This window comes from Vidua macroura, chromosome 3, assembly GCF_024509145.1.
Source record: "Vidua macroura isolate BioBank_ID:100142 chromosome 3, ASM2450914v1, whole genome shotgun sequence".
Lineage (NCBI taxonomy): Eukaryota > Metazoa > Chordata > Aves > Passeriformes > Viduidae > Vidua > Vidua macroura.
Window position 1 is genome coordinate 14551366 of NC_071573.1, and position 18401 is coordinate 14569766.

Consider the following 18401-nt stretch of genomic DNA (forward strand, 5'->3'; position numbering starts at 1 on the left):
GCATACATTTGATTACAGAATCCCAGAAATAATTTGAAGGAATGTTGCTCTTTATTAATTCTAAGAAATATTCTGTTCCAATGTTTAAAAATATGATTCTAGAATAGCACTCTGAAATGAACACTTTAGAATGGAGAGTTAATTGATGCATGCAGTAGGATCCCTATTACCTAATGTTGGTAAAACCTCATCCAGCTTTCTCTCTAAACACCCATCACTTTTTATTGACTGAAGAAGCAGCCTAGAAAATCATGTTAGACTAAGCTAATTCTTGGATTGCAAGATTAAAGGAAGATGAATTGCACTAAAAGGGACTTGCATGCATAACATTAGTCACAAAACAGAGACCCACATGAATAAACCTGTGTCATCGTTAATTACACAAACAAGGTTCCTCAGCAGAATCCCCTGGGCTGAATACTCAACAAGCCTGTGTGTTCAATGAAACTCTGATGATTTGCCTTGCATGTGTTGCAGTTAAATCTGATTCATCAAAAGACTTAGAGCTGTGACTGAGATTATTTTTGAAAGTAGCTTAGGGCAAGGTGCTGGAGTCTCTGAGGTCAGGTGTATGTTTAGGTACTGCATTGAACTGGGGCCTTATGCAGACTGGAAACAGTTTGACTTGACTATGAAACAGTTTGTTTCTACTTACTGTAGTGTCTTAATATTGGAAATCAACAAGACAAGCAGGTTCAGTGATCAAATAATTGATTAAAAAGTTTTACACTTTGAAATAGTAAGTATGCCGTAACTCCTAAAAGAAAAAGCAGGGACTATCTCCAGATAAGAAGTTGAGATTTTTTACGCTTCCTGAAAAAAACCCCAAGAACCCACCACCAAAAAAAAAAACCCAAAAAAGCCCAAACTCAAAAACTCAAGTGAACCCTAGTGGAATGAAATGGCAATCAAGATACCACAGGTAAGAAGACATGAAAATCAACTCCAGCAGAAACACAGAGATGGAGCAGGGAGAATGGCCCATAGACACCAGCAATTTAAAGGTCTTTACAGGCACATTAAAAGTATTTAAGAGGAAGAATTGAAGAGGTAGATGATGAATTGCTGACTGTTGCAAATTCATTACCTGGCAAGTTATTGTGTGCCAAGGCATTTCTCTCACTTACAATTTATGATGCTGTATTGAGAAAAGAGATGGAGTTAAACATGGGAGCGTGCTTCAAATACTTGACTAATTGCTTAGATAGGCTCTAGGCTCAGTGTTTTCAGATGGAGTGAGTGCAGAATCTGCCATTTTGTCACTATGTTATTTTAATTTCTCAAAAGAGAAGATGAATACTTAATTCTTTCAAAAGCTAGTACTTACAAAAATATTTACATACATGTTCATAACCCACTACGTAACACTGCAAACAGCCAGAAACTGGCAACCTGCTGCTCTGATGATTAATACAAGAATCAAATTAATAGCTGCCCCAGAGCATCCAGCAATTATGTTTTTATTTTCTTCTGTTAATACCACAGTTAATGGGTTTTTATCCCTTTTGTATTTATTGTGGGTGGGTAGCTTTAGATTCATTCAGATATCCGGAGACCTTTCCTCTCTAATTCCTCAAAAACCTTGAAAAATTAAACCAAACTAAATAAGGAAGTCCACATAGATTTTTTAATTGTAAATAGTGAGATTTGGATTTTTTTTTTTTTTAGAATAGATTTCAAACAAGCTTATTATTGTCTCCACTTAGCAGTGTGTAAAAAATAGAGAATATAAAATGACATGTTTACAATTAAAAAATGTGGAGCTCCTCTCCTCTCCTCTCCTCTCCTCTCCTCTCCTCTCCTCTCCTCTCCTCTCCTCTCCTCTCCTCTCCTCTCCTCTCCTCTCCTCTCCTCTCCTCTCCTCTCCTCTCCTCTCCTCTCCTCTCCTCTCCTCTCCTCTCCTCTCCTCTCCTCTCCTCTCCTCTCCTCTCCTCTCCTCTCCTCTCCTCTCCTCTCCTCTCCTCTCCTCTCCTCTCCTCTCCTCTCCTCTCCTCTCCTCTCCTCTCCTCTCCTCTCCTCTTTTCACAGGAAATAGGAGGGATTGTAATTTCATCAGTTCTCTTTGTCTGTTACAGACCTTTTCTCTACAATTAAACTTCAAGTGAATCTAATTTTAATCTTATACTAATAACATATAACACTAACCAAAACTCTTAATCAGAACTTCAGGTGATGTAAGGGATAGAAAATTGTCACATTTGGCCTCTTGTGTTTTAATTTTAATGAGATCAACCAAATTCCTCAAGCTCAGGAAAAGTACCGAATTTGGATGAAGTTTTGGGGTTTTTACCCAGCCTCTTCTATAATTATTAGCACCACAAAGCTAGTAAAAGTACCCCCATCTATGAAGTAAAATGCCTGCTCTTTTAGAGGCCTCCCTACTCATTTTTCTCTTGGTATGATATGCTACTATTAGATAAAAATATTATAAATAAGACAATGTAAAAATAACATTTTGTAGCACCAAATTCTTCTCTATAATCAACTTTCCTCAGAATAAAACTCACGTTACAGAGTGGCAGCCAAAAAGAATATATAAAAATTGAAGAAAAAAAGAAAACTAAAATATAATTTGATTAATCTTGATGTAGACTCTTTTTTTCTCTATTCTTAACTAAAAGCAAGCTTTTCAGGAACAGAAGCCCTATTAAAAAGGCATTCTAAGACTGTCATATGAGAATGAATTTAATGTTAAAAAATAATTAGAGCAACTTAATTACCTGTAGCATATCAGCTGACAGAACTGTTGTTGGTGCACCTAACCCTTAATTAGCAATGAATTATGATTGATTAATGAACCCATAGAGGTTTACACGCAGGCTGTGTAACATGTATTAAAAAAAACAATAAGGCGCCTGTACTTTTACAGACTAGTTAACCTCTCAGAGATGCAGCTTTCATTTTGATGTCTTCAGAGGTCAAAGGACATCCCAGCTGATTTTCCAGCGGAGCTTTTTATTTAGACAACCATCAAGAAGAAAAGAGTAGGGAAAAGTTTACTAGAATCTGGCAGTTAATAAACCCTGCATAAATATATTCTCATTAGATTGAAAATTAATTTTTGACAAATCACCTTGTCATAATTAACCTCAGATAACATTTCAAATTATTTTAGGCTTTGGATTTTGGGGGGTTTTTTCCTGTTTTTTTTATATTGCAGTTAAATTTCTGAGACACACATTTTTTTCATAGGTTCAGAAGTATAAATTACATGGTTCTTAAGTTGAACATTAAGCCACTGACATGAGTAAACTGTGCTGTACAGTCATTTGCCCCAGACTGGCAGTTTTCATTCTTCAAGGCCAGAAAAGGATTCAGGAGGGTAGTGTCTGAGGTGGTCAGACTATCCCAATGAAGGTGGCAGCAGCAAAAGAGGGGGATAAAGTAGGCAGCAGAAATGAACAGAGGCACTATTATGGATTCGTTGGAACAGAAAATGCCAATGTTTTTCAACAAGATGCCAATGGCCTGGTGGAGTCAATGAAACAGTCTGCTAGACTCAGTTTGAGGATTTATAGACAATTTTGAATGTTTTCTCACATGTAAGTCCAGGAGCCTATATTTTTCATTGTTCCAAAGAATGAATAAACAAAACAGGGATCTTATCATTACCTGTAAGCAGAAGTGCTATACATGTAATGTAGAAGAGATGGCAGGATATTTAGAATTTAACATAATTTTTCCTAAGGTCATAGTCTCAGCTGCTGGCTGAGGGTATCTTTTATTGCTTTACATTATTGCTAACTCTTGGTAGCAAACAGATCACCAGACCAATTTAAAAATCATCATGTAAATAAAGGAAGACAAGCCCTAACATTACACAAATTAGCTTCCTTGAGGTAATAAGTTTGCAATATCATACAGCTATTATAACATAAAACATATTACTGCAGTACAAATAAAAAATCAGACCAGTGAAAACATGACTCCTTACTCTGAATATTCATGACCTCATGCTTGTTATAAGTCTATCTGCTTAAAAATCTTGGCAGAAAAAAGGTCCATGTGGAAAGTAATGTGAAAACAATGAGAAGGAAGAGTAAAATCCATATAACTATGTATTGGTCGACTCTTATTCATCCATCAGCCTTTTCATTATCCCATCACATAGGTTAACATAGAATTCATTATCTCCATATGATATCACAATTTTTTTCTTGGTTCTCTGAAACTGGGTGATTGTCATCTTTCATCAGTGATTTGATATTGCCCCACCATTTTGCTTACAATTGCTTCCATGGGCAGCTGCCGTGGGAGACTTAAATATGAGGTATTGTGCTTATTATTTTTTTCTTCATATATATATATATTTTAAATACCTTGGTGGTGAGAAAATATTAATTTCTTGATGCCAATATATTTTAATATATAAATCCAAGAAAAAATAGCAAATTGCAAAAGGTGTCTCTGAGTGTCATCATTCATACTGTTACTGCTGAGGTCTTCCTCATTTGTATTAGTGCTTTGTCAAAGCTATTTTCTTGATCATTTTTTTACCCTTGATGGATTATTAATGGCAAAATATTTTATCATCATATTTCTATGAGTTGTTTTAGAGTCTTCGGCTTTGAGAATTGTGTCCATTAGAACCTGAGATTGACTATTTTCATATTTTCAAGTGACTTAGGCAAGTTTGCAAAACTGGTTTTGACTAATAATTTAGGAGACTTTGGACAACACAGTTCATAAATACACAAAGCTGCTGAAACATACCCAATGTCAGATGAGAAATGTTGAAGTACAAGGGTTTTTGTTTTTTTTTTTATTTTACTGGGCTTGTAAAAGAAATTTCTGCAATTTTAATAAATACATCATAGCCCAAAATAAACAAAGCAAGTTTGTTTCTTTAATGAGAAAATCAGGCTGCATTGATTTATAGCTGTTAAAATGCAGATAGCAAACCACAGACACACATCATCAATCAATGAATCAATCAATCCATCAATAAATCTTAAGTTAGATAAGATATTCTTAGGGCCTGATTTTTTTTTAAATAAATTAAATCTCAAATAAAGAAATACAGCCATTGCCTCTTGCCTTGAATTTGGCTACAAATTGGTTACATTTACAAAACACACAGCAAGGACAGTCACTAACTTTTTGTAGCACAAGAGACAAAAGTCTTTATTTGTCTGATTTCTTACAGAAAAGCTTAATAAACTCCAGTTTCTGTCCCTCAGAACTGACATTTATTCATATTTAAGATGAAGAGTAAAAATGAGGCTAAACTACTTCTTAGCCATGTATCTAAATTAGCACTTTTGTAGGGAAGCAAAAGATATGAATGCAAATATTATGCATAATGCATACAGCGTTAACAGGCTAAAACTGTGGACGTGTGTGGAAAATAAATATGGCCAAATTTTGACCCCAGTTAATCTCATACAGTACCATTAAACTTAATAGTTCTCTATGGATATAAGTGATGGCAGGGTCTACATTATGACCAGAATCCTTGTCAGAGCTCTTCTGCTGCTGGGGAATGAAATAGAGAATGTCCTGATGTTAGTTTCTTCCTCTTGGTGAAAGTTCCTTCTTTTCTTGGTGAAAACTCTATGGAACAATTCTATGGAATAACACCTGTCTGGAAAAACAAATCCTACAGATAATTTTTAATCTTTTACTAATTTTTAAAATTTTAATCTTCTTAATAATTTTAAATGAAAACACCTTGCATGTGTTTAAGCACCTCATGTCACTCTGTCCCCAGCCCTGCAGATTGGAGGAGGAGTGTCCCTGGACCATGGGTGGTTCCACATTGGTGCTCAGGCATAGTCACTATTTGCAGATCATGTTAAAATTACATTTTAAAAAACAGTTGTTTCTCTTTGCTAGAGCAGTTTCCACTGAGAGAACTACATCTCAGTAAAGCACATAAAATTATGGATATCCTGTGAGATTTGGAACTGTTTCTCAAGCCTAAGGCCTGGAGCAGCAAATATTTCAGTGTGGGAGAAGACATGGATATCTATGGCCAAATATCCCTGATTTACATAGGCAGGAGTTCACATGTGTGAGCCCCAGCAATACTCCAGCAGGCCTTTTCCAAATCTTCTACAAGCAGAGGCATGACAAAGCAGGGCTGGCCCACGGATGAGGCACAGACTGTGCTGAATTGTTTTCACAAAATATTTGTGCATGATTGGTGTCAAGGGCTCTAGGTTGAAAAATTTTTGTCATTAGCATCTGTAATTAACTTTAGCAGTGCAGATATTATGGTGTATAGTTCCACAGGCAGAAAGCTATACCTCCCCACCTTGCCATTCAGCAATTAGAGTCATGTACATCTGGGTGCAGCAGGTTTGCCTAATGTTTCCTTCCTACCTTTATTGGTGAAGTCTGGGCAACTGCATCGGCTCTGGTTTCTGGTTGGTAATTCTTGGTGACATCTGATCCAGATGGAGTCAGTCCTCCCTGTCAGCTTGAAAAATGACAAGAGAGAGTGGAGACTCCCTACTGTCATTCAAGGAAATACGTGGCATCTGCTCTTGTTCATACTTCCATTTCTGTTTGGTATTCTTATACCCATCAGTTTCTGCAAAATGTCGATGTTTTCTCTTCTAGAACAATTTGGTGCTGATGCCCCATTCCACATCTGACCTCTTAATCTGCGTGTTTAGCAGACATGGTGTGGCACACATGATGTGATGTACCATCGATGTCCCACATAGGGGCAGGGGGGTGTTGAGGTGGGTACTGCAGTTCTTATAGTTTATCAGTTTCAGCTGATTAGTTATACTTTAAGTAAGCCCTTCAGATGGCTGAAGTTCACTACTTAGTTCTCTCTCCCCAGGCCGAATTAAAGAAAAATTGAAAATATAGTGTCCTTTACCAAATATGAAAATACCTGACATTTGTCCTGCTCCAAAACCCACTGATTTTCAAACTCTAGTCTCTCAGAAGATCAAAGGGTTAAATATCCCTGACATATTTTGAGTAGAGTGGCTGACAATTTAAACCTTTGTTTACTCATTGTAAACAATTGTCTATCTTTGCTTTTTTTCTTGCTACTCTGGTATATTGTCATTCAATTTTTATTTTTTTTATCCTTTCAAGACCAAAATATTCAAACATATTTAACATGCCAACAAGAAGAAAAGCAGTTTCTCTGATACTTGTCCCCATTTCAGACTTCTCTGGGGACAATTTTTCTGCCTTGGTATGCCTCTTAATGTCTCAGTTCTTTGCATGTAAATAGGGCTTCAGCATCTTTCCCCCTTCACACTGTACTTTGCTTATTTTAAATCTCATGGTCAGTGGTACATTTTAGGGATTTGTACAGTCCATGGTGTGAGAGGATACAGCATAGGCTGTGACCTCTAGGTAGTCTTATGATACAGGACTATGTAATATATAAAATTTATACTATTTGTTATAAACTATTTTAGATTTTCATTACTGTAAAGCTCAGGAGGCCAATACAAAAACTGGAGAGTGCTGCAAAGCAACATGTCAGAGGAAAAAAAGTGTTATGGCAAAGCTGCTACACCTTTGAGAGAGGAGCCTCTGAGCATGTGAGTTTTTCCATTTTGAGAGGGGAGACGCATTTCAGCTGTGCTGTCATTATTATGATTCCCATTTGAAGCCAAGGAATACTAGAATGACTAAATAAAAAAATATGTTTATATACGCATATTCTGTAACCAAATTTAAAGAAGATTAATTTTATAGCATTAATCCCAAGTCCCTTTGCATGTCTGTAAGGTTCTTGTGGAGACACCATCCAGTGGTTGACTCAGGCTGCAGATATTGGTACTTTTTTCAGGGAAGTCAAATCACCACCACAAATAGATTTCACCCCTTTTTAAAAATTTATTTTTATTTTTATTACTTTTTTTTTTTTTTTCAGCAGGGAAGAACAATTTATGCGTGTGTGTGACAGATTGTATGCTGTACTGAAAAGCAGCCCACTGAGAGATTTGGTATCACAATGGAAAAAGCAGAGAAGAGAGATCTATAACATGGAGACTGAAAGGCTGTGTAATTGAAAGTAAGATGAAAAATGAAAAGAAAGGCAAATATAGCATATTTGGAATACAGCCATAAAGCTCATCTGGAAATGGGGGGGAAACAGAAAATCAAGGGATAAGATATACCTGAGCCTTAACAGTTCAGGTATGCTTAGATCCTGTGGATCCTGAGCACTGAAAAGGAACCAGGAGTGAAAGGGAGGAAAGTATTCAGTAACTGTTTACTTCTCTAGCTGTATGTCAATATAAAGAGAAATGTGGCAGAGGCATGGAGAGCCCTGCTTCTCTACCCTTCTCCAGAAACTGTGGGATGGTTTCTGCAGCTGCAGGGGCAGGAGTCAGCAGAGCAGCATGGGCTCACTCTTCTCCACCAAAACAAAGTGATATAAAGCAATGCAAAGGGGGTAATAAAACTGCTATTTACAGCTATTTAACAAACTGCTCCCCAAATGATATTTCTCTCATACAGATGTAAATAGAATGCTGACTTATTTTACGCTGCACTGAAGAAGGCAATGCAAACAATCCCATGAAATAGCTAACTCTAAGCTGAAACACCCTATACCATAAATTCTGTCAATTTTTACTGCAGTTACTTGGTGTGCTGATGCTGACCACAACATTTTCTAGGGTTCTGTTTGTATTAAGGATCCCCCCTGGATTTCACTGAATTATGTGGCTAACACAGTTTTGAGAGCACCATTACTTGAATGCTTGGAGGCATCTATTAATTTTTGAAGTCTGTCATAGGGGTAAAATAGACCACTAAATAATCACAGGAATATTTCGTTTGATTTTGAGAAGGTATTTCCCCCTTCTCTGAAACAATCTGCTTGTATTCTTCTTTTGTGTTAACCATATAAATTACTTATCTGAGGATGAGTCTCATAAAATTGCTTTAATATTCACAGTAAAATCTCTGATGGCATAACACCTCCCTTTTCAGCAGTTCCATGGGTACCAGTGCTGAGAAAACTTCGCCCATCAGTACCAGGACATGGTCCTGAAAGGCTGAATCTGAAGAGCTCAGAGTATCCTCAGCTCCTGGGTGCACCCATAGCTTCCAGATTTTGTTATGTTTATCCCTTTGGATTCAGGGTCTTACTCTGCACACAGAATTCCCATTGAAGTCAGTGTGAGCATTGAAAGCCCATCTCTTCACTTACCTGGCAGTAAAGTGTAAGGTACCGCCCTGAAGTCTGTGAGTTACATGAGCTTAGGTAGAGAGCAGGTAGAAATGTGGGTAGAAGTGGGATTCCTGGAACCATTAGAAATATGTAGTAATAATTCTTCTTAAAAGCAGACTTCCAGTATTTGCCTACTTATGCAAGGTCAGACATATGACAGTGAAGGAAGAGTCTTGCTACTATGGACAAACTACTGTAAAGTGCTGTAGCTTCTTCAATATGTCTGATAGGGGTTCTGGTGGTTTGCTTCCAGCACTGCACGTACTTAGATTAAGGCATGGCTCCCATTTGGCAATGGTGTGTGAAATTGTTCGTGATAACCTCTGCAGGGACCTCATAACTACTGCAACTTACAGGATTCTGTTGAGTTCCCAGGGAAATTCACTGCCTTCAGAGGAGTTTTGCTGAGGTGTTTATCTGATAAAAGATGTATCTTTTACACTCCCACTCCCATGTGAACATCTTTGTCACTATAACAATGGAATATAGAAGTCTCTGTACATTCTATAATCAGTGTAATTTATTTATGTGACAAAAACCAATGCTGATTTATAGCTGTTGAGTATCTGAAATTTTTCTTTTGTACAAATATTATAGAGTTTCAATTAACTGTAATAACTCTACCATTGCTTCCCCTCTTTGATTTCCTTCGGCATCTGTCCTCTTCCTTCTCCCCTGTGGAAAGCAAACACACATATCAAGAAACATAAGTGGTAGTTTTTAGACATGGGGAAGAGACTTCTGTGTCACAGAACTTCCAGTAGAAGTTCTCCTCAGTTGTTTACATCCTGACTGTTCCTGACTGTAAGAGCACATAAATAGGAATGGGTTTATTTTGTGTGTGTGTGTGTGAGAACAACATAAAACAGTATTTACATTAAAATAAGAGAAATAGTAAAAGAATAAAAAACAGCACAGACTTATGTTAGACAAGGGTGCAACTATCAGTATTTCCCAAATAGTAAGTTTGAGGTAATTGAGCAAATAACATTATAATATTTTCTGGAAATGCAACATAAGCTAATACTTCTGTATGAATACCCACCAACTCTCCTCACCCCACATGGTATCGCTGATAATGAAATAAAAAGATTGTTTCTTAAAGGTTCTTCCCAAGCACAGACCTCATGACTCAGTACTTTGGTGTTTTACCATCTTGTGTTCAAACGTGAAGCAGATTATGGTGTAGTTCTGTGACATTTTGCTGACTTATACAGAGACTGAACTTGATATGCATGTGTAATATCCCTCACACCCATGACTGTGAAAGACCAAACAGGAAACTGCTAATAGAAAGTCTGAAGGACAGCAGTGCAAATAAGTAAATGAAATTACTATTTTTACTGGACAGTTAAGACTGAATAAATACATTGAACTTCTTTTGGAAAAAATAGGTAAAGAAATTATTATATAACAAATACTAACCTACCTTATATGCAGAAATACAAGATAATTTGGCTTTAAATGCACATACTTATATATTAACCCAAAGCTAATAGTACTTCAATGTTTTTGACAAAGTCTTTTAGGGATGGTAAAATCCATATTTCACCACAATTTCATCTTTTGTCCTTTGACCCTAAGCCCTGTCTAGATAGTTTCAGCCTTTAGTCATGCTTGCCATGTTCGGGTTCTGCTCGGTAGTTGAAGGGGTGAGCAAGAGGCAGTGTCCCTGCAGGCTGCTGACAGGTTCCAAACATGGCTGTGAGGCAGTGGTAGGAAGCAATGCATGGTGAAGTGATGGCAGATTACAGGTTACAAATACAGGTTACAAATACAGGTTACAAATACAGGTTACAAATACAGGCAGAGGCTGTCGTCATCCGAGGACGTATGAACTTGTAAAGGAAGGTTCAAGAGTGAGTTAACAGATTTTACTCTAATGACTTTGTTTTCTTTGCTTGAAAATTTTGCTTGACAATCTTTGCTTGTCACAATTTTCTCACTAAATATCTCATTTCAATGTTATTAATATAAGTTTGATTTATCAGCAGTTTTTATTGCTAAAGAATGTCCAAGTGTTCTATTTCTTTGGAAATATTGGAAATATTCTGAGGAAGAATTTTTCTTTTAAAAATTGATTTTCACTGGTTTTGAAATAACACTAGAAACAGTGTATTTATAATATTCAAAGTGTATCATTCAAGCAGATTTATAAATTTTTATTATATTCAGGAATACATGAGATTATTAGTTGCATTTAATGAAACATGTGTTTCTCCCTTGGTTTAGGTAGAAATAAAACTGGATTACTTAAAAATCGAATTAGACCAGAAAACAGAAACAATGAAACAATATCAAGGGATGTGGGTAAATAATTGAAGTACATAGTGGGAATGATTTTCTTTCTATGAGAAAAATGTCGATATAATAGTCTCAATGGGGAAAATTAATTGTGTTTCATTTAATTGATTTTAATATTAATAGAAAGATCTAATTGAAAAGCTTCAAAAGAAAAAAAGCCAGCTGAAAGAAGATTGTGTAGAAAGAAAAGAAAGCATTTCAACAAACATAAAACTTTCCTTTTAAAAGAATATTAAAACCAGCAACAATCGTATGCTCTTCACGTTTTGTTTAAATCTCTTTTCAAGGAGCTTGAAAATCTAAAATATTGCTCTAAAAATGAAGAATATTTTCATTTATTCAGGAACTTCATTCTGTTCAGCTTGGTTTTGCAGATTTTTCTTCTTTTGTATGTATGAAAGTACTATGAAGATGATGTAAAAAAACTATAAAATCAAAAGAGAAAACAGAAAAATGTTTTTTTTAGGTATATTGAATTGCAACAAATGCCTATAAAAGATGCATATCACTACAGGAAAGAGACTATTGTTTATTATGCCTGCCATTTTTGCATCATCAGAGGGCTTATGCCCCTTAAATCTTATTATCTGCAACATTTGTACATCGATCAGTCCTGTCCAGAAAATGCTTTGGTATACAAATTGGAAAGATAATTTTCTACTGCTTTTTTATTAATCCTTGAATGATGTCCTGTTACTTGTTATCATTCCATCAGAACAGATCCTTCATCTATTATTGATGCCAATATAATTTCTACCCTTTGTACATTTCTTCTCTAGAATTTGAAAGAATATGTGCCTAGCTTGCAACACCCCTAATTATTAGATAGTGACTAGGGAACATAGTGCTGCCAGAATGCTGCAATAATGCACTCATTGAAGATACAGAAATAAGGACTGTGGCATTTGGGTTCGGACAATAATTAAAAATCTGAAAAGTAAATTTACTGCTAACAGATATTTGTGCTAATCCATCTGAAAGACACGTTATGAGTTGGAGTTTTAAATGTATTCCTTCATCTATTTTTACTGGAGTGCTTGAAGTAATCCTGTGATTTCTTTTGGGCACTATTTTCTAAAGCTTGACCAGAAAGACAGGCAGACATTAATCATATTTTTTGTGGGAAAAAAAATAATAATATAATAAAATTGCTTTTACAAAAAAAAGATCTAATTTACTACACAATGTTACTTATCTACCGCCTTTTGTTTAAAACCACATGCAACAATATTTTGTTTAATTTTTTGGGGGGAAATGTTAGACTAACACATATGAAATCAAATACTTTAAAAAGCGACTATGTCTAAATCACATGTTTCTGAGAAAGATATGGCACTGCTCGAATAACTTTGTGACAATAACAGTGGCAGATTTACAAAGGGACTTAAGAGTCTTTTTCACCCAAATGATTCTATGATTCTGCATGTTGACCAGGTCAAATATGCAGTTGCTGATTCTAACATAAAGAATGCCTGGTGGCACTGTGGATGGCTCCATTATTAGAAAAAAAATGTAGGGAACATTTTTCTCTACAGCAAGGCAGTTTATTTTATTCTCTGCATTATATTACAAGAATATGGATCTCTCATATCCGAGAATTCCTCCTTACAGGTGATTTAATTGCATACTTAAATCTACCCTCTTTGTGCAAAGAAATTGGAAGTACCTCTACATATCACAGAGCAAATACTTAAATTCATCAGTCAGCTCTTGTTCAGTTCCTGCTTAGGCATATCTTGTGTTTAAATTGATTTCATAAATAAGTGACTAGAATTGACTACAGAATTCAAGATAGTTCTATTCCAGAGTGAATTTCATCTTGGAATGCTCTTAAAGCAAAACTGGTAAAATGACATCATAGATGATGGGATTTTGATATTGTTCTTTTTGCACATCATTATGCAAAATGAAAAGTTTGCACCAATATGAAATGATGGTTGTAAAATAAAACTCTGTTCCACATGTCTGAGTTAGATGAAAACAATTTTTTTTTCCCAAAGTGAAAGTAGTTTATCCAAAGAAAAACAAAAACAATAAACAACAGTAAATAAATCCTGTACTTATTGGCTTCTACTGAGTGAATGTCAATGCCCAATGAACCTGTTGCTTCTTTTACATTTCCATGTTTAATGTAATGACAAGTGAAGGATAAGACTAAATACATTTCATTACTGATGAGAAAAGATACCGGAATTTTTGCAAAAATGAAAGAGAAAATAAATTAAGAAATGAACATTTAAACCCAAACCAAAATATGATCTTTTTCATTCTTTTAGTGATGCTCTGTGAATCTGTGGTGATGTCATAAAGGCTTTATGCAGCCTGTAACATGATTTGCTGGAATTTTAACCTCCGTCCCCACCCACTTTGTAGAGGATTCAGTGGATGGAGAATGATGAATGGACAAAATTAATTACAATATAATAACCTTAATAGTCTCACATTAAATGACTCGGTCCTCAAGACAGCTGGTTTGCTATTCTCTTCCTAGCTTACTGCTTCAGCTACCATTCAACGTCCAAACAATTTAAGACAGTGATATTTGAACACAGTTTGAGTTGCTCCTCCAAATATGGCTTCAAAGAAAATGTAGTGGCGATATCCAAAGCAAGTAGCATGAATAAGGCTTGAAAACTTGATGTTCAGAGAAGGAAATAGCATGGTGCATTTGGTCAAATTAAAATACTGGAAACATTACATTTTGCAGTAGGACTTTAGATAGAACTGATACTTCGGAAGTTTCTAACCAGATCAAAGTTTTCTAAGCCAAGCAGGATTTAATTATTTTTTAATCAGCTAGAGAATGACTGCACTTGCTTTTTACAGGTGTGTTTCTTATGTTATTGCCCTGCAGGGAGGGATGGGTTAAAAGCTGAAGACTTGCAAGTAGGATTGTAAATATGTTCAAGTGACCTTGAAGCTGGGAATAACCCTTGATAATCAGACGTGGTCAGCAGGCTGGTGATCCTCTAGCAGGAATTGAGTTTATGGTGCCTGCATTTTCAACTCTGTCATGGTGCATCTTTAGGATCCCATGGTTAGCACGATAATAGCAATAAATTCACTCTCTGTGAAGAGGTTGCCTGTCTGTGCTGACTTGCACACATGCCTGATATAGTTTTATGCCTTTATTTTCATTTACATAAAGCACTAGCATAAATACTGTAGATTACAGAAAAGACATTGAAATTCAGGGGTTTTTCAACACAAAAATTCCATTTTTTTGAAAAAGCTGGTTTTTTGCTGGAGGAAGCTATGACCTATGACTTTATTTGATTAGAATAGGCTATGTCAGCTTATACATAATTTCCAACATTGGTCTATCTAAAGTGCTGAGATGCAGATGGTGTATTTTGGAAGAGATAGGTCTACTCAGTTTAGGTTTAATTGTAAATGTTTTATCTCTTAGGAATCTGAGATGTTCAGCCTTTGCTTTAGCCCACAGCATAAATGCAAAAGAAATATGTTTAGCTCTGCATAACTCCCAGCTAACCCATACTGACCTGGAAAATGTAACGCTCGAAAGCAAGCATTCATGTTTAGACTAGCAGTATGTGTGCATTGGTAACATTGCTATGGATAGCATTAATCCTTCTCTAAGAAAATATCTCGAAATTGGAGAGAATTTACCCATATGTATTTAGTAACAAACATAATTGTCAGGATCCTCTTATAAAAGCCCAATCTAACTATTCTGTTCCTACGCCTTCAAGGAACAGATGACAATGAATCCAACATTTAGCTACACAGTATTTAGAAAGTAGTCAGGGATGTTAAAATTGATTCAGTCAGGTGTAATAGAAGAGAAGAATTGCAGAAAATTAAATGATTGGCCAAACAATCAGGTCTGCTTAGCCAGTTTTCATGGTGTAGACTGGATAAAAAAAAAATCATTCTACACTGGAAAGGGTCAAAATCTTAAAAGATATGCCACTGAACTAAATCTGTGGTGTAGTGCTGCATTATCATGAACTGCAGCTGCCAGAAATCTACCTGATTACATTGCAAGAAGGCATGCATGGACATGTGTGTAAAAACAATGGTTATTTGCCATTTCTGTATTGTGCAGCATTAAATAGGCAATGTTTTAATAGTCTATAGCAATGTTTAATTAAATAGTCAGTCTATTCAGTTGCTACATTTGAAAGGCAAAATAACAATTGAAACAAGTGTTCTCTATTTGTTTTAACATCTGTTTGCTGTTTCAGAGAGAATAAAAATAGACAAGGAAAAAATGCTTTGATCTATAGAGTCCTGTTATGAACATTACTGCTGAAATAATACCGTAACAGTGTTAATATTACACCTATTACAACTCAAAACACTACTTATGCTTTGGAAGAATTTCCTCCTTCTGAATATATTGGAAAAAGCTACACAAGACTGAAAGGTTTAACGTAGGCTTGTCAGGGATACATTATTTTTTTTTTGAGTTTCAGATGTTTGAGGAGGGGAATAAGGAAAAAAAAAGAAAAGAAAAAAACCATAAGGGTTTTATTGAACTGAACAAAAATATTCCTCACTGGATTCAAGCTTTACTATATACTTCAATCTCTGCAGGTTATCTGAGGCAGACTTGGCCCATGACTCATGTTTGATGGAAGACTAGGAAGTAATTCAGAATTTACCACTGAACTAAATAAAGAATCTATACATTATGTATCTAGGATTCAAAAAGGGAGCAAGAAGATGTTAGACATCAAAGAGGAAAAAGAATCCAGTTATCTAATCATCTAAAAGATGAATCTGTGTCTTGTATGTCAAGCATGTTAGAGAGATGTCACTAAAGTAGGTCAGAAGTGCATTTTTGCTTTATTCTCATGTGACATTGCCTGAAATATTACTGAAGTGTGAAATATTAATAAAGTTATCTTCATGATGTCCATTTTAGACAAGATTGCAAGGCAAGGATAGAAAGCAATATCCTAGTGTTTCTAATCAGGAATTTAGGAGTAGCTATTTTACATTTTACATGTTCCTTTATACATATCCTTTAGCCCAGCATAATATCCTGCGTGGGTTTTTTAGGTTTTTGGCTTGAGAAGAGTCCCCAGTCAACTGTTTATTCTGCACAAGCAGAACTAGTAGATTAAACACAGTCTGAGGCCAGAATATTTGTGTATATTCTGCAAAGCTGAAGAAAGGATCCTTCCAAAGGGAGGAACAGAGCCATGGCAGACTGGATTTTTTTGCAGCAAGGGCTTCTCTATGGCCCCTGCCTCTGCCAGTGCAGACATTTGGGGCTGGGAGATGTTTAAGACAGGGACATGGGGTCAGGCTAACCACAATGACTGAGGATAGAAGGACTGTGGGCTTTACCCTCTTTAAAGATAATTTTCTGACTCTGTATCTTGGAGACCTTGAAAACTCTATCTTTTAAGACTCTATACTGTGCCTAACACAAGGATGGTGAAGAAAAGTGTTTTCACAGGGTTTCAAGATTAATTTCGTTAAGCTTAATTAAAGTTCTAAAACATCGAAGTAAACCTGGCATCTGGACTCCTGCAGAGCATGCAGAAATGCCAGGCTAATAATACTCTTCTGATCACTTTCAGCACTTTCAGAACATTTCTGGGTTTTTTTCAGTCTACTTCTACCCCACACCCAGTGGAAAACCACCTGAAATGCCTTTAGACATGTCTTTTGTATTCCAGTTGATGTTGTTTACCTCTGTTCTTCAAATAGTCCTCAGACATTACAGTTGGTATCACTCTAGTTATCATGCCCTCTAAACAGTTTTCCAAAGCATCATTTCACATATGGTAAATTGAAGGAACAAGTAGATTTTTCAGGTGTTCCAGCCAAAAATTTTACCATCACTGGATGGGAATTTTCTGTGACTCTAAATATTCTAGTCCTGAAGAATGTACCTCTCTTGCCTTGAATTGGTGCAGTTCTCTGAAAGACTTCTGTACACAATATTATACAAATTCATTAAATTTCAGGTTTGTGGCTTACAGACAGAGAAAATAAGGCTAACAAAGAGTGAAGCCAAGAAAAAAAGTCCCACAGAGTAGCAATTTGGAAAGATTGCTAAATGGCATCATTATCTGCTGTAGCTGTAGCTAACCAGACAATTGGATGCAGCTTCCATGGTGGCTTAAAACCATGAGCAAAGGGTTGGCTGGTAATGGGGATGGAGATTTTGCACACCAATTTCAGGCCTATAGAAATAGTAATGCTGTTGGTCATCAGAAGGGAGCTTATAGCATCCAGAAAGGAAAAAGTCTTCCAAAACCAGACAAAACTGAGCCAAGGCATCACTTTCTTTCAAGGGAAAGGTGGATACAATAGTCCTGGCAGAGAAGAAGCTCAGCCTAAAGCCAGTCACTGGCCCACCCAATGCAGGAATTAGAGTTGCTACCTTTGAGAGCAGCCAATGGCAGGAAAAGAGAGGATAAGCTTCACTAAAAGCACCATTTCACCAAAAGGCTGCCTCAAGGGTTGGAGAAAAGCAAGAGAACCTGTCTGAGCCCCTTTGCCAGAGTAATTATCAGTACAGGTTCCTCCTGAAGGACTTTGTCCCAGATGTGGACAAAGAACCCCTGGCAGTGTTGAGGCCTGAAGATGGAGAAGGTCTGCATTAATGTCTCATGTCCTTCAGCAGTCTGTCATCAGATATTTGTCCCCAGTTTCAGGACATCTGTAGCTTGAGAAAATGCCACATGTTCTGCACAGGACATCCTATTTTCACTCTCACTGGGACAATTCTAAGAGCTTGGAACAGTGATTTCTGCCTAACTTTTAACTCCCAGAGTTTTTTTTTAAATTTGTGGTTTTTTTTTTTTTCTTTCTTTACTATCCAGGTCTGTTTAGTAAGGAGAGCTACTGCCAACAGATGGATCACAAAAGCTTATGTGCCTTCTAATGAAACCATCCCTTCTAATTTACTTTTCCCTGCAGAATGCTTTTATGTTTTCCTCATTTCTTTAGAGGGCAA